The 17,975-nt window shown below is 38.8% G+C and overlaps 1 protein-coding gene across 2 annotated transcripts in view; it reads right to left on the bottom strand.

Annotated features, from left to right (window-relative positions):
* Positions 1 to 15,869, bottom strand: part of LOC310714888 (uncharacterized protein) — a 44,954-nt gene extending 29,085 nt beyond the window's left edge. Inside the window, exons 1-2 of one of the 2 annotated variants that reach the window (XM_083520935.1) lie at positions 15,524 to 15,863; positions 3,353 to 3,388 (exon numbers count right to left, since the gene is read on the bottom strand). The gene's annotated coding sequence lies outside the window, so the exon portion shown is untranslated. Of the gene's footprint in view, positions 1 to 3,352; positions 3,389 to 15,523 lie in introns of both variants that reach the window. The other variant, XM_083520934.1, reaches the window with a different exon arrangement.
* Positions 15,870 to 17,975: the final 2,106 nt, after the last annotated feature.

Genomic DNA, 17,975 nt, shown 5'->3' with positions numbered 1-17,975 from the left:
TTGAGATTAAATGCACCCCATGCCTCCACATCTTTACCTTATTTGGGGAAACCTGATGTAAAATCCTGAGCTCCCCATTCCTTACTTGTGTGTGTATGTGTGTGTGTGTGTGTGTGTGTGTGTGTGTGTGTGTGTGTGTGTGTGTGTGTGTGTTGACGTTAATCAAACACTGACAATTCTGTGAAAATGTCACCTTGTTCTCTGTCTGGCTGTCTCTCACACACACACACACACACACACACACACACACACACACACACACACACACACACACACACACACAAACAAACACACGCATACGCATGAAAGACTTACTGTGAAAAACCTCTTAGATTCTGTCTGGGAGGTTTTCTGAAAGAGACCCCTTTTGTCTGTGCTGTAGTGTACAGTGAAGTGTACTAATAATAGTGATTTTTTTCTTTTCTCCTGTTAATAACGTACTGGCATTAGAGAACTGTAGAACTTGGCAACACTTTTTTTTAAGAACCCTCATTTGACTTCATGGAGCCACTTACACATCACGTAAGTTTACAATGAGTGAGAACGCACTACGGAGCAGACTTATTTCGCTCCGGGGTTCCTCCGGGTTTGATCTGGAGCATACCGTCTGTGTGCTGTAATATGGATAGGTGTGTGTGTACGATATAGGGGTGTAAAGGTACACAAAATTCACGGTTCGGTACGTAGCTCAGTTTTCGGTATAGTTAGGGGGAAGAAATGCAAAATTGCGTGAAGTTTTTTTTTATTATTATTAACATTTGTGAACATCAAAAGTTTGAAACAATTTTAAATAAAATGCCGGTTTTGATTAATAGTATATACAAGAATTTCTACAAAAATAAAATGTATAAAACTAAAATAAAACAAATCAAATGAATGCAAAACACTTTTTTATTATATTGATTAAATTAAGTTATTGATTAAATTGGCACACATTTAATTGATTAAATAACATTAAATCAATTTATCGCGAAACCCACACCTACAACCCACCTACAGAGTGCAAGTATACACTACGCGATGAACTCTATGTGCTCTTTCCCACCGTGATTCAGTCTATTTAAATGGAATGATCACAAAATTCAAGATATGGGGCCAGAAAATGTGTACATTCATTTATAATATAATATTATAGAATAGAATAGAATAGAATAGAATAGAATAGAAGTTAAAAAAAATTCTAAAAAGAAAATCGCCTATTAAAATATATTATAACATTTATATTATATAATAATATTATAGTATTATAATATACTGATTTCATTTGCATTGTAACCGCCAAAATGTTGTATTATTCTAATTGATTGATTAAATGTAAGAACCTGACTTCAAAAATAGCCTAATGCAGGTTAAAAATGCCTATAAAAGGTAAAAATCTATTTAAACTTTATCTCTGTTACTGCTATAAAGTGACCACCACACAGAACATGAAGAATAGACAGCTGTCCACAGTAGTCCTTAAAAACACAATAACACACATCGTTATCGATAAAATCGGAAAAAATATCATTATCAAACCCTAGATATGGGTCCATGTATCTTTCCCTTAGGTTCTATGGGTTCCTTTATCCTCCCAAAATCCTCCCAGGTGAAATGGTGGCTAAATTTGGTCTAGAGTGTGTAAATGAAATTGTGTGAATCCTATCCAGGGGTTTTTTAAGTTCCTGAATCATTTCCAGTGTTCCCACTGGAACCCTAAGCAACATCAATAAATCAATGAATATAGGATAATTGGGCACACATTGGAGTCGAGATGCTTATCTTCCAGAAAAAAAAAAAAAGAAAATCCAGGAACTAGCTAGTATAGTGTAAGAATATAGTATAGATTGTAATATGAAACAAAGCCTCACTATCAATAATGCAAAACCTTCCCTCTCTTCAATGTCCTAATAGTAAAGTCTGTTCCTTCCGGTGGCCATCTTGGCAATGCTCCAGGACAAGACCTGGTTCTTCAATGGGGAACCCGAAATGGATCTTTACATTCTTGTGCTTATTTCTGGCTGTTTCTATGGGAACGATCATCAGAACTGGAGAGTAGGTTGGATTTCTAAGCGGCTTCCTGCAGCCTATATACAGTATGTGCACTGCGTAGGGAACATTGTGCCTTCTACACCCTGCGTAGTGCTTTGTGTGGACCATGGGAAAATGTTTGGCTGGATTTTGTACTTTGAAGATCATAAATCTTTGACTTTGTTGGGATCTAAACGAATGCAAATGGAATAAGAAAGGTGCTTTATATTTGTTACATGTACTTTACAGAAGAGTGAAATTCTTTATTTACATATCCCAGAGCACAGGGTCAGCCATGATACAGCACTTGCTTAGGGGGCCATGAATGGCAGCTTAAAGATACTGGGGCTTGAACCCCCAACCAGTAACCCAGAGCCTTAACCACTGAGCTACCACCTTCTATTTTTACATATCCAAAGAAGCTGGGGTCAGAGTGCAGAGTCAGCTATAATACAGCACCAGTGGAGCACCAAGGGTTAAGAGCCTTGCTCAGGAGCCCAAGAGTGTCAGTTTGTCAATACAGCGGCTTAAACCCCCAACCTTCCAATCAGTAACCCAGAGCCACTGAACCATCACTGCACTAAGCCGAAAGAAAGTTTATTGTTAGCTCAAAAATCATCTTTAAATACAATATATTATGAAATAAGGAGCAATGTGTTTCAATTATAAATCTTAGAAGGCGTTGATTATTTAAGCATTCGTGTGAGAAAAGCTTCCGTTTGCATTGGCGCTTTGAGCTGTTACTTTCCCCCACTGGAAAGTCTTCAGGACTGTGGATTTCGCACGGTGCCTTTTCTCATCACCCCCCCCCCCCCCAATCTAATTATCTCCAAGAGAAAGATCTCTCTGAGGTAAGTGATAAGAGGAACTAGCAAGTTTCCCAAACTCTGGCCAACATTAAATCCTGTGGATGTTCTAAAATGTAAAAAATAAAAAGGATGAAATCATGTCAAGTGAAATAAAAAAAATGCTGGATAAGTAAACACACCCCTCAACTAATACTTTGCTAAATCACCTATCCATAACCCTTCAGTTTTGAATTCTTGATTCAGAAATTCTATTCCTTTATTCCTTGTATCAGATCTATCAGACTGCAAATTGCACAGCCCTCTTCAAATCAGCCAACAGGGTTTTTTTTTTTTTTTTTACTTAAGTTAGATCTGATGTCTGATTGGACCATTCAGAATGCGATCTTTTTCCTCCAAAGCCAAATTTTTGTTGACTTGGATTTTGGTATTTATGATTTCTCCTATTTAGACTAGTGCCTCTAGTGTCCTTTTAACAAGTTTCATGAAGTTTCATGGTACATCTAATGTTTTGTAAGTTGTTTTAGACACCTTACCTGAACTTTAAGATCCTGTTGATGTTTTGAGGAATTCTTCATAGGTTTTGGTTGAACAGTCAGAGGAAACCATGAAACATATCAAGAAAACCCTATGTTAACAGCTAATCTTGATTTGGGGTTAATCAGAAACACTTGACAGACTCATCAGTATTCATTTCAAAAATAGAAGAGCGACTTACAATTACAACTGAGCAGTTGAGGGATAAGGGCCTTGCTCAAGGGCCCAGCAATTAAAGCTTGGTTTGATGGTGTATGGATTTTAAATAGTGAGCTACCACCAACCAGGTTATTGATGAGGTCATTGAGGAAGTTATTGTAATTTTGTCCCCCCCCCCAACCCCCCCATAAAACATCAGAAACATTGACTGTGGTGTAAAAAGTATAAAACACTTTCTAGTATGCTATTTTGGAAAAATAATCTGCAGTAAATTAGTGAACACTTGGTCTCATCAGCACTGTACATTTGTGAGTCCCTGTATGTGTGTGTCAATGTGGGTTTGTGTCTGTCATTGTGGATTTGTGTATGTGTCTCTCTGTGAAATAGAGAGAAAGAGAGAGAGAGAGAGAGAGAGAGAGAGAGAGAGAGAAAACAGTTTATGAATATTTATAAATGAGCACCTGCAAAACACACAGACACACAGACACACAGACACACACACACACACACACACACACACACACACACACGCACAAACAGGCGACACCATTCTCACAACCTCACACATTTTTGGAAGGAAACGAGAAGTGATTTTAGTTTACGCTTCTCAATGACTTCTCTATTTAAGATCTTTTCGTTACCTCCCATGGCCCGTGTGTGTGTGAAATTATACACGGCTGTGTGCGACCAGACACCGCCTCATCATGTTTATGTTGCGATACAAGATTTTAATAAACTACTAATAATACAAATGGTGCAAATTCCCAAATCAAACCAAGCATAGACTAGAGAACATTCCAAATTAACCGTAGCTAAGACAACAGAATATTCCCAAACCTAGCATAGACTAAAAAAATATTCCCAAAACCACTCATCACTAAGACTAAAGAATATTCCCAACCTTAGAAATTATTCCAAAACTATTAATGCTAACATTAGAGAATATTCACAAACCATTTAAAGCTAATACTAGATAATATTCCCAAACCAAGCCTTGCATAGACTAATGAATATTCCCAAACCAAGCATAGACTAGAGAATATTCCCTAACCCAACACAGTACAGACTAGATCGTATTCCCAAATCACTTATAGCTAATACTAGGCAATATTCCCAAACCAAACCTAGCATAGACTAGAGAATATTCTCAAACCACTCTTCGCTAAAACTAGAGAATATTCCCAAACCACTTATAGCTATGACTAGAGAATATTTACAAACCAACACTAGCATAGACTAGAAAATATTACTAAACCAAATTGAGCTAATATTAGACAATATTTCAAAACCACTTGTAGCTAATACTAGAGAATATTCGCAAATCAAACATAGCATAGTCTAGAGAATATTCCCATAAAAAAACCTTTAATAGACTAAAGAATATTCCTAAACCAAGCCTAGCATAAACTAAAGAATATTTCCAAACCTAGATTAGACTGGAGAATATTCTCAAACAACTCATAACTAATCCTAAAAAATATTCCCAAACCAAACCTAGCTAAAACTAGAGAGTATTCCCAATCCAAACCAATCTTATTCCCCAATATATATATATATATATATATATATATATATATATATATATATATATATATATATATATATATATATATATATATATATATTGAAAGTACCCGTGCTTCGCTACGGAAGGCAGAACGCTAAGCAACATGGCAATAAGTAGTAAGCACTGAGCAGGACTGGATGATCAGATATCAGAACGTAACGTCAACAAATAACGTACTACCCCTTTGTAGTACCGATACAGGGCAAACTACTTTGAAAAAATTTTTTTATCGTGCATCTAACATCTAATAAGAAACAATGTACTAAGTTTCATTAGGATCCGTACTGTAATTTCGAAGAGTTTACAATGCGTGAGAAATCGCGTTTTTTGCGAGTTAGCCGCGATCCAGGGCGAATTTTTAAAAACCCTTTCTTAGTGAGCACCTAAGACCCAGGAGGAAGGTATGTTCCAAATTTCATTGCAATCCGTTCAGTGGTTTTTGAGATTTCGTGATGAGTAAATGAGTCAGTCAGTGGTATTTGAGCTTCATATATATAGATATGAATATTCCCCAATCAATTATCTAGCATGGGTTTAGGAATATTCTATATCTTATAGTGTTGATTTACAGTTCTTTAGCAATTTTGTCTAGTATATGTCTAGTTTACAGGCATCCACAAACTTTTGTCCATATAGAGTAAGTCTCACCTTTCACTGCAATCTTGGGTCTCAGAATATTAAAATGATCTGCACTAGCATCAATTTCTTCATGATCACATGACATTCAGGACTGAGTGTGAATTAATGAATACAAATTGTAATTAGGAAAAATAAATAAATAAATAAATTTCAGGATGTTAAAAGTCCCTACATTGTATCACACCACCCCATATTTTTCTACACCAGCACGATATTGAGATTTTTTTTTAAATCACAATATTGTTTTTTTTTGAAGCAGCAGGCTTTCCCGACACGTTTCTCACACTCTCGTGGAACTCTCGTCCAGCCAACAGATTTGTGAAGCTGCCTTCTCGGAGAGCGACACATGCAACACTTCTTCAAATTTGTCCAAAATAAGGGAGACAGCTGTCTTTAGGCTCGCCTCTGAACAGGACAGACTTTCTGTGCCTAAAAAACACTGCCTACACAACAGCCTTTTCCTGAGCGAGGATGCGGGAGCTATTGTAAAATGTGGTTTATTGTGCTGCGTTGTGTAACCGATTATGACCATATGTAGTGTGGTGTGTATTCTGCTTCTGATATTAAAAGGATGTCATGTGATCTACTGTAACGAAAATCTAATTCTCATTTATAGAGGACATTTATATATTTATAATACAAAAGTATGGGGATGCCTTGCTTTTCCAGACATATGTGTTCCCTTTCAGGAACTCGAGCTGCGACAACAACGCTTTGGGAACGCTTCCGTGTTGTCCAGGCTCTGAATCACTTGTGTAATCAGTCCAATGGAAAGGGCGGTGTCACTGGTGGTGTCACGACCAGGAAGCAATAAAACGCACGTGGAGTGAAACCAGTGCTACCTTCTGTTTGTTCATGAAGTGCCCTATGTGTATGTGTCTATGGTAAGTGGTAAATATCTAAAAAAATAAATAAAAAATTAAGCCACTAAGGAACAAAGCATTCCCTTCGTTTTATGCGTTCCTCCCTGCCCTGCTTCCGGGGGGATACGCGCAATCTCCGTGTCACTTTTCCCCCCGCTTGTTCCCGAGGAAATCGCCTGCGCAAAAAATGCTGGGCGGTCAGGAATCCAGAGCTTCTCTGTGTGACAGGCTTAGCTCTCAGGGCATCTAACTAACCATAACCATGCACCTCTGGTTTCACGAGGTGCAAAAAGCAGAGCGTTGCATAGGATCCCTGGACCGGGTCTGAGGAATATCCCCTTTAATAGAGGAGCTTCAGCCAAAAAAGTCCTGATACAAGACCATCTGGGGTCTTATCGGAAGTCAGAATCCCTCTCTGAGCAGCAACATCAGTGGATTCTGATCAGAGGATCAGTGGATTCTGATCCAACAACGGGTGGATTCTTTGTTGTAGTTTGTTCCCATTGTAACACACTTAATAATAAAATAAAAATAGAATACACCTTAAAAACCAATGAAGGATCTTCAGTCTCGGTTGAGGAAAAGCAAAACTTATTTTATTGCAGTTATGTTTCAATTAGCTCATTGAAGGTGGTCACTCAATCACAACAAAATGATCAAGCACACATACTTTTTACACACAATCATTTCAATACTCTGGTATCACATGACACCTCTATTTTTTCTTATCTCTTCGCTTTGGCAAATTCCCCTTATTTTCGTGTTACATAGTGTGTTGAGCTCATAGAGATAACATTTACAAGCTTGTTACCTTGTGCTACATGCACATATTAATTTTATGTTTAGTCATTATGATTTCCAATTTTATGTTCAGTCATTGTGATTTCCAATTTTATGTTTGGTCATTGTGATTTCCAAATGCATATCTAGTCATTGTGATTTCAAAATTTATATCTTATCTCTATTGGTTTCTTTTTATTCAGCTTTATCTCGCAGATGTTCTGGAACAGCTCTTAGGAGCATTTTCCGCAAACTCTTCTTCCTAGCACTCGAGATGGGCAAATTTATTGAACATTTCTCTAACTCAACTGTTCCAGGTAATCCCTTTCTGCCTCCTCGCATTGTTTAGTGTACTTTTATGCATTATATGTGCACACAGACCTCACCTGACCTCCCTGCTGTTTGTCATCAGAAGACACATACCGAGAATAAAGATTCTGGTGACTTTTGCATACATGCATCAACTCTTCCATCTTCTCCTTATCCGTCCTGCTGGTCTCCTACCGATTATTCTCCTACTTCCCCCCTTCTATCTCCTAATCATTATTTTCCTCTAATATCTTCCCCTGAGTCTGATCTTGATTGCTCTCCTATGACTCCTTGAACTTACAAGGCGGCCATTAATCTCTTTTTTCCCCAATAAACATGCTTAAGTCTGCCTCATATGTGATTGTTTTATTTCAGCTGCAAGCTCATAGCATCAGTCAAGCCCTATTCTACTCTACTGTTGGTATCAGATTATTAGTTTAATTTTACTTGGAGTAACTAGGTAACATGAGTACGATTAAGATATAGTCTAAATAGGTTTTTTAATTCAGCTAATTTTATGGTATCTATTAAGTTCTATACTAATAATTAGCTGAATATGTCAGATTGATTACAATCTAAATTAGTTTGATTAAAATACAAGCTGAATAAATTGGATTAGAATTTTCTTACGGTACTTGCCCCACCCCAGCGCTCTCAGGAAACTGGTCTGTTAACCCTGCCATTTTCAGGCCACGGCCAGCTCCAGGGAACGCCCTCCTTGTTCTGCCCGGTATCAGATTGGACTGCAAGGGTTTGCCGCAGGAAGCCCCTAGAGCTGCACCAGGGCGTAATCTCCGGCTCTAGGTATATGATAGGTCAGTCTCGAGAGACTGATAGGTCAGTTCCCTTAACAGACTATCTAGCGATCTGCTAGATGTCTCTTGATGGGTCCTGGTCATGGAACATAGGAAGTTCCTGAGGTTTGCTTGTGGGGCTGAAGCTTACGAATACCGGGTCCTTCCTTTTTGTCTTGCCCTCTAACCCCACACCTTCATGAAGTGCGGACACGGCACTGACCCTGAGACTTTGAGGCGTCCGCATTATAGATTATATCAACAATTGGTTGATCAATCGGCGCAGCTGGCAGTCTGGCATCGAGATGTCTTTCTTGCCCACATGAGGGTGCTGGGGTTAAGGCTGAATGCCAAAAAGAGTGTGCTTTCTCCATTACTGAGAACCACCTTTCAGGCATAGTATGGGATTCGACATTTATCCTTGAACAGTTCCCCGCTCATGTCGAATCCATCCTTATGGTCATCTTCAAGCAACGACTGAAGACCAACCTCTTCCTGAAACACTTAAATTAGCACTTTCCAAGTTTGTAGAATTCAAGAGTTATATTTATATTCAGTTTGTAATCTGTCATACCAGTGTAGATATATTCCTTACTAGAGACTCAAAGCACTTTTGTACGTCGCTCTGGATAAGGGTGTCTGCTAAATGCCGCAAATGTAAATGTTAATGTATTAAGAGAGTGAGGGAGGGCCAGTCACTCACTTTGAAGCAGCTTTAAGCCTGCTGGGTCTGAGGACGACAGTGTCCAATTGGCCTCCTGCAGATGAGACCCCTCAGGTGGTGTCTTAGAGTCTAAGTACAATCCAGGTCACGTGCCGATTGCTACATGCCTTAGATGTGTGGAGAGATCCCAGGTTCCTGTCTCAGGCCCCGTACTGGGAGTTCCTGGTTCTCGTGTAATGCTTACGACAGATGCGTCCCTTACGTGCTGGCGAGCGGTCGTGAATATGGGAAAGGCACAATCACATTAATTGCCACTTGACCTCAAGTGCTACCATGTGCTGGTCCATAAGGACCACACGTCGGTGGTTCCTACATCAACCACCAGGGGGGTCTGCGATCTCGCCTCCTATACAAGCTGGCATGTCAGATCCTCCTATGGGCCCAGGGGAAGCTGCTTTTCTTGAGGGCAGCGTATATCCAAGGCCACGTAAACGAGGGTGCCGGCCTCCTTTTGAGACAAGGGCCAAGGCATGGGAAATGGTGACTCCACCCTGAGGTGGTGGTGCAAATTTGTGGAAAATTTTACAGAGCTCAGGTGGACCTGCTTGTGACTCGAGAGGCATCGCACTGTCCCTTCAGCCATGCCTGTATGCCTTTCCCTCTGTCGCGCTGCTCCTGGGAGTTCTGAAGAGAATTCGCCGGGCTGAAGTCCATCTCCTTCCGGTGGCCCCATTAACCCTTCTCGAACACCCTCTCTGGAAGATTATATTCAGAAGGGGTTTTCTCTCCCAGGCAGGGGGCACAGTATGTTACCCCCACACAGGAAGCTGTGGCTGTGGACCCTGAGACACTCCTAGCCTCTGGTCTCTCCATCAGAGTTCCCTTCATGAGGAGGTCATACACGGCGAGATGGCGCCTGTTCATGACATGGTGCGATCAGCACCATTTGGATCCAGTTAACTGCCCGGTTGGTTCAGTGCTGGAATTCAAAGGGTTGGTTCCTTTCAACCTAAAAGATTACGTGTCCTCCATTGTGGCATACCCACTTTGTAGAACCAGTTGGTGACACGTTTTCTCTGTGGTACCTGGAGGCTGAGGCCTGCTTAGGACTTGGCTTTTAACTTGGAGGCCCTATCGGAGCCTCCCTTTGAGCCATTGGCCAAGGTGCCTTGGAGGTTCCTCATAGTCAAGACTGTGTTCCTCCTGGCCATTTCCTCTCTCAAGAGAGTGGGAGACCTTCAAGCCTTCTTTGTGGCCCCCTCTTTCCTGGAGTTAACTCCAGGCATGGCCATTGCCTTCCTTTACCCTAGAACAAGATATGTTCCCAAGGTACACTCGGTCATCCCACGACCTGTTATGCTCCAGGCCTCCTTTCCCGGCTTGAGACCAGGACTAGTGGAACTGATTGTGTCCGGTGTGAGCACTGGAAATATATGTCCACAGAACAAGCCTGTGTAGAAAGTCAGAGCAACTGTTCATCTGCTATGCGAACCAGCAGACGCTCAGCAGATGAATTGTGGATGCTTTTTTATCCTTCTACGAGTCCTCTGGTTGTGCTGCTCTTTTCGGGAGTAAGAGCTTACTCAACCCGGAGTGTGGCAGCCTCTAAGGTGTTGTCCTCCGGAGTTTCCCTCTAAGACATCTGCAACGCTATGGGCTGGTCCACCCTCAGTCCTTCCACCTAGCTGTGCCCATCCACACTAGGCAGGGACTGGCGTGATTGGACTCTCGTTCCCAAAGCATTGTTGACACAGCTTGAGTTCCTGAAAGGGAACGTTTCTAGGTTGTGTGTGTAACCCTGGTTCCCTGAGGGAACGAGATGCTGCATCTCCATGCCACACTGCCAGCATCCCTTCAGCGCTTCCTTCCCTTTTCAGAAGCTAGCTAGTATATCAGTACCTGACCTTATTACTAATCACACGCCAAAATCTGGTGGAACATCATAAAAAAGTATTGCATGTATTTGATTTATACTATTTTATTTTAATGAAATATTTTATATATTATTTTATATTATTTAATGAAGCAGGCATTTTAATTACAATTGTTTTAAAAATTGGGAACTGTTCAAATGTTTATGATTTGTAATAAACTACATTCATAAAAATTTAAAATTAAAAATTGCAATTTTGTGTTTTGCAGTCTTTCCCCTAAGTGTACAGGAATTTAACCAAACTATAACTTAGAAAATGAGGTACGTACTGGACTGCAAACTTTGTGTATTGTTACACCCCTTGTGTGTGTGTGTGTTTGTGTGTGTGTGACTGTGTATGTGTGCTGTTTACACACACTCCACTGCAGTGTATTTAGTTATTAGTTAAAGTTTGTTCTACCTGAGTGTTTTGAGTGATTCTTTTTCCTTTCTCAGCAGTGTGTTAGGACATTTGAGAGCAGAGACTCTGTTATTCTGTTTCTCTGAAATGTGAGTAAGCAACTGAGAAAAACTGCAAATGCCAAATAACCACATGGCGGATCAGTTACTGTGCAAAGAGGAAACTGCTCGAATATTGTGTTGAAAGCTGACATATTTCACCTCTTCTTGTAAATCTCTCAGATTAGAATGGAATATCAGACCATCTCAAGTTCTTAATAAGGATGTGTAATCTCACCTTCCTGTCCTAGCAAAAAAAAAAAGGTAAAGAGGAATTATTTCTAATTCAAATACAACATTAACTTATTACATTGTTTATTCCAATGTTGAATTCTTAATTCTGATTGGCCACAAGGTTTTACCTGCAAGTTGATGTATTACTAAATGTGCTCCTTCACATTCTTTATTGTTTCTATAGCAACAGCTCGTTCACAGACACTTGTATTGTGGACACAAAACTGATGAAGATACATAACCAAATACATTTCATTAAAAGTCTCAAAATAAATAATATTGTTTTGCAGAAAAAAAGTACTTTTTTTGTTTGTTTTTGTGAATGGTGGATTTATTCTTTATTTAAGTATGCACTTGTTTACTATTTATTTAGCAAAAAAATGCTAAACATGCACACAAACATTTTTCAAGTTTTTAATCTAAATTTCTGTAAAAATAAAAACAATAAAAACAAACAAAAAAAAAAACAATGTATATTTCCTATTCGATATGGAAGGATCTTCAGTGTCAAAGGTAAATCCGTGATTTTCAGAATTTTTCTCTTGAGGAGACACAATTAAATATCTTTATTAAAACAAATTCTATTAATCAACAGTGGCATTTAAATGGAATAAAACACAAGAATATCATTGTGAAGACTGTTTTCTTGCAGGACACTACACATTTTATGTAATATTCAGTAACTGAAGTTAAATCCCATAGCATTGTAAAAAAAAAAAAAAAAAAAAAAATGATAGAAAGATAAAGAATGTTGTCATCCTGTAACCTTGTATCTAATTGGTCCAAAGTTGTAGAGCTTATTTTCTAACATCATAAACAAAGCTGTAGTCTTTTTATGTTAATAAATGTGAGTTTTTACATAATGATCAAATATTTAAAATAGATAAATACAGAGAAAACACCAGACCAGCAAACATGGCTGAAAAAAAAAAAACGGATCTACCTACAAAACAATCAAAGAATCACTGTTCATCCTACACTGTAGGGACAAAAGTTTGTGTACACCTGAGCATAAGATCGGTCTGTGATTTTTAAACATCCTATTCCACATTCCCTTTTTTTCCTGTTATAATAACCTCCACACTTCTGGGAAGATGTTCCACTAGATTTTCGAGTATGCTTGTGGAGATTTTGGGAGATTCATTCAGCCACAACAGTGTTAGTAAATTCAGGTAGGTGAGGTGTTAAGGCCAACATTCCAATTCATCTCAAAGGTCTTCAATAATGTTTATCGCTCTGTAGCAGAGCATCTTCCACTCCAACCCTTATAAAGCATATCTTCATTGAGCTAGCTTTGTGCCACACTTTATTTCCTAGTTCAAGTAAAGGGAAAATTCAGTGTTAGCACATCCAAGATGTCCTTTACAATTGAGTGCCTCCAACGTTGTGGTAACACTTTGAAGAAGAATTACATATGGCTGGAAAAGTCAAGTGTCCCGATACGTTTGTCTTTATGGTGTAGTTTGATGACAGTAGGAAGAATTAACACACATATCTTGTTTGCTTGACATTTCTAGTGTCATCACTTTCAATTTAAGATTCGACAAAATATAAAATAACTTAAAGAATTTTTATGAATGCTGCTAGAGCTATCTGGTATGTCATGAATGTTAATAGTGCTAGGTAGAAATAGTGCTAGCTAGTAATTTAGCATCACAATGTAAACTAGTACCCCGAATAAAGTGTTACAGAATGAAAGGTTATCACAGTGTTAGCTTAATGTTACGGGGGAAATTTAGGTGGCTAGCTAGTCAGTTTGCATTGATCTGTATTATGTATATGTGTGTATTACAATTAACCTGAGTCAATTTAAACAAACAAGAGAACTATGACGTAATCTATAACCTCTACTCTTAAAACTTCAATATAGTTATTCAACGCAGTAGAGTGGCCTCTAGCTAGTCCGTTACGAGTCTACATGATGCACACTGGACTAGCGTGAATGAATTTTTGTGCACTAGCGCAGACTAGAGCGAAGTGTCATTTTTTGTATTAAACATAATTATTTGTTTACTACGTAATACAAAATATTGTATACAGTTTTCCGATAATTTTTTTTTTGTTTTATTTGTTTTAGTACATTTTATTGTTTTTTGAATAGCATTTATAGCTATTAAATCATTAGGAGATATGCGTAGTCAATAACGAACACATTAAAAACTTATGGACAAATTCATGGTATGATATATATATCAAGGGGCTTTTTACTTGTCCCATGTACATTATAGAACATTAAAATTATTTCTTTTTATATCCCAGCAATTATAAGAAGATGGGCTCAGCCATCATACTGGATTGCAGAGGATTAGGGGACTTTTTTAAGGGCCCAACAATGGCAGCTTGGCAATACTGGGCCTTTAACTCCCCCAACCTTCAAATCAGTAACCCAGAGCCTTAAACACTAAACTGTCACCTCCCAAAATATGATCTGTATGGTTATAAGCTGTATGGTTTCTCGAGGTTAAACTTGAACATGCATTGATGAAGAACAACAGAAACAACGAAGCAACACAGATGTTTCACAGATGTTCCAGAAGATTAAATATCTTTAGTGAATTAGATCCCGGTGTCGACATATAAACGGAATAAAACACTTCAGGGGTCAAATTTTATGATATTAAATTATACTAGTGTTGGTTTAACTTTGCATTGATCAGCAAAGAGAATGAAAAACCTGTAAAATCCAATAAAAATATTACGTAAAATTTAAGTATAGAAATTTATGTAATGCAATATATTAAAAATCATTTGAATGGTTGGAAAAGTTATTAATATATTTTTGTACATGACATTTAGTACCCAAAGTATCGCCGCTGATTTATGGCAGATTATTGATGCTCGTATTTGCGTATGCATGTCATGTTTGTGTTGTATTTGTGACTATAATATTTATTTGTCCCCATGGCTGCAAAAAACTTTATACTGCTAGCGTTAGCGCTGGTGCTGCTAAGTGTCATGCATTTACTTCTAAATGCTTCTAAAAGTAGAAAGAAATGTTAAAATATCGATTGATCTACTGTGCCAGCCATAATACACAGTTGTTCATATGAGTTTATGGGGCGTCAAGGTGGTTTTCTAAGATTTATATGTTTCTAGGATGTAATACAAGGTCGTTCTTTTTAATAATATAATAATTGTATAATAATAGAATAATATTAGAATGTGTTATTTATATTTTATCGACCTACTCAGTTATTGCCAGGAAAAAAACTACGGAAGGATCCAGTGATTTCTGCTGAGACTTGATATGTCACGCGAATATTTTGATATCGTCATCTCGATCTCGGGCAACATTGTTAACTCAGGATACAAAACGAAGCTCAATCATGAGATTTTTTTTCAAGTACAAAAATAGTAATGGGAGTGCTTTTCTGTGTATATATATTTAAATATTGTGTGTGTGTGTGTGTGTGTGTGTGTGTGTGTGTGTGTGTGTGTGTGTGTGTGAGTCAGACTACACATATATAATAAATGTAATAAAAGAAGTCACTATCTTCGGTCTCTTAAGCGCCATCATCGAATTTCTCTGTTCGCACACTCTTAGTCAATTTACGTACTTCAGAAACACACACACACACACACTTAGAGTCTGATGTTCATGGATGCAAATAGATACTGTAAAACACCCACACACGCGTACGTTTAAGAGTTTCTTATGTGTGGCACACACCTTTATACACACCTCTGCCTGTACCAATCATCACAGCCATTCCGGCGCACACATAAACACACATATACACACTCTTATAGTTTGTCAGACACAAACACACACAAACACACAGTGTCCTACCTCTGTGGGTGTCGTGCTGTAGTCAGGACCGGTGTGTCTGATCATTGAAACAGCCGGCAACGCTACAGCTGATGCAAACATCCAACTCAGTCTCACACACACTCACACCCTCCTCTCTCTCGCTCTCTCTATGTGTGTGTGTGTGTCTATCTATCCTCTATCTACTCTCGCTTCTGTCTCACCCACTGTCAGCATTCTCTCTTCTCCTCTCTGTCTCTCTTTCTTTCTAGCTTGAAAGCTTGGACACCCTCTGCTGTTGATCACACACTCCTCTTTCTCTCTCTCTCTCTCTCTCTCTCTCTCTCTCTCTCTCTCTCTCTCTCTCTCTCTCTCTCTCTCTCTCTCTTTCTCTCTCTCTCTTTCTCTGTCTCTCTCTCTCTTTCTCTGTCTCTCTCTCACACACACACACACACACACACACACACACACACACACATTCACACACTTCAGCTTAGTCGCCCTCCGTGACCCCTCCTATGTTTCTATCCCCAGGTCTCTCTCTCTCTCTCTCTCTCTCTCTCTCTCTCTCTCTCTCTCTCTCTCTCTCTCTCTCTCTTTAGTACAGTATATAATTAGCCACAGCTCAGTCTCATTGTGGAAGAGAAGCTTCGCTTGGCAAGAAGCCCAGCAGCTTTTCTCATTAACCTCTCAGCTCGACCCTATTGGTCTGCTCGCCTCATCCCCCACCCATCATGCCTTCCTATTGGCTGATACACTCCATGAGTCCTGCATATGCTGCTCCTATTGGCTGAGCGCTCTTTAAACCTGCAGAAAGTACAACGCGATGTATAAAGATAGGACTGTACAATTACAAAACGTGTCTGGTTACATTTTATATGCTTCATAAGTTCATGACCATCAACTCGAAGGACAACTAGATAACTTCAGAATGAATAAGAAACTATTTCGGGTTAGCAGGCCAGTTTAAAATCGACTACAAAATGCCTACAAACTCGTCAATATCACAAAAACTATTTGAAATAAAATCACATACCACTGGCTCACACGTGATTTTTTTTATTTTAGGCGCCTCCCTGAACCTGCCAGTATACCCGTATAACATTATCATAGCGAACATATTATGTTCCTTAAACGAGCAAAGCTGGGTACTTGTATTATAATCTAAAATTATTAAAACAAAATGCAAAGAAAATGTCCCATTTTGTATTCACTAAATTAGCTCCGCCTCCTCAACCTCGTTTGTCAATTTAAGATTCAAGATGGCCGCCCATCATCAACAGTACATCAAGCGAAGTTCGAAATTGAGTATTTCACATTTGATTAATCAAAAAAAAATTTTTTTTTAAAGAAACGTGTAACATGGACCATCTGTTCGCTAGTTTGACCGTAAACATACATCACGAAATCATGACGTAAGCGAATAAAAGATCTAATAAAAGATCAGGAATTTATTGTTCATCTGCTTTGTTTCATGGGCGATATTTATGTAATTTTAAATCGCAACTTCCCACTTCTGGGCTTAGAATACGTTTCTAGGAAGCATGCTGTCATCATGTAATCTTGCATGTGATTGGTCCAAAGTGGTAAGGCTTATATACACCATATATATGTATACTACACACACACACTCACACACACTCACACACACACACACACACACACATACACACACACACACACACACACACACACACAGTATACACTTTATGACTAAGTCTAAACAAACGCTGAAAGCAACACGTGCACAACAAGAGGAGTGTGACTAGCACATGGTCATCTTACAGTCACATGCCACAATATGTGTGTGTGTGTGTGTGTGTGTGTGTGTGTGTGTGTGTGTGTGTGTGTGTGTGTGTGTGTGTGTGTATGTGTGTTTGGAACAGGAGCCTGAGGAGTCCTAAGTCTCATTTCCTCTCAACTTCTGTCACTCTCACTTCTGTGTCTCTCACACGCTCTAACACACACACATTCACAAACTCACACACTCACACACACACACAAACACACAATTGCATTCACACAAGACAAAACTCCTTTACAACGCAAAGTTTAGTTGTACAGAAAACATATACTGTGGAATGGTGATCTATAGAAGCTTATGTTTTACACAAGGCATAGCTGTCTACTGAACACTTCCTTTACACTACCTCAACAACAACTTAGCAACATTAGCTGAGTTAGCCAGTGTTGCTAAATAGCTAGCTGATGTTAATGTTACCTTTATAACCATATCTATTGTTTGTTACTATTAGGTAATCTTTTATAGGGTGTATATGAGACAGTGTTACATAGGGCAGTGTGCCTGTCTCTGACCAAACCATTGTGATGATTGTACCACAGATTCATGTTCAGATCGTGCCAGTTGAAAAATACTACCAGCAACTTAGCATAACATAACCGACTACTCAATGTAAAAAAATCATAAATTGTGGTTGGATCATTTTTCCAAATATATAGATTTTAAGATTTTAAGTCATAACTGACTGACCTA

The sequence above is a fragment of the Silurus aristotelis genome (genome assembly GCF_946808225.1).
Source record: "Silurus aristotelis genome assembly, chromosome: 19".
Taxonomy (NCBI): Eukaryota; Metazoa; Chordata; class Actinopteri; order Siluriformes; family Siluridae; genus Silurus; species Silurus aristotelis.
This window is presented reverse-complemented; position numbering and strand designations above follow the sequence as displayed.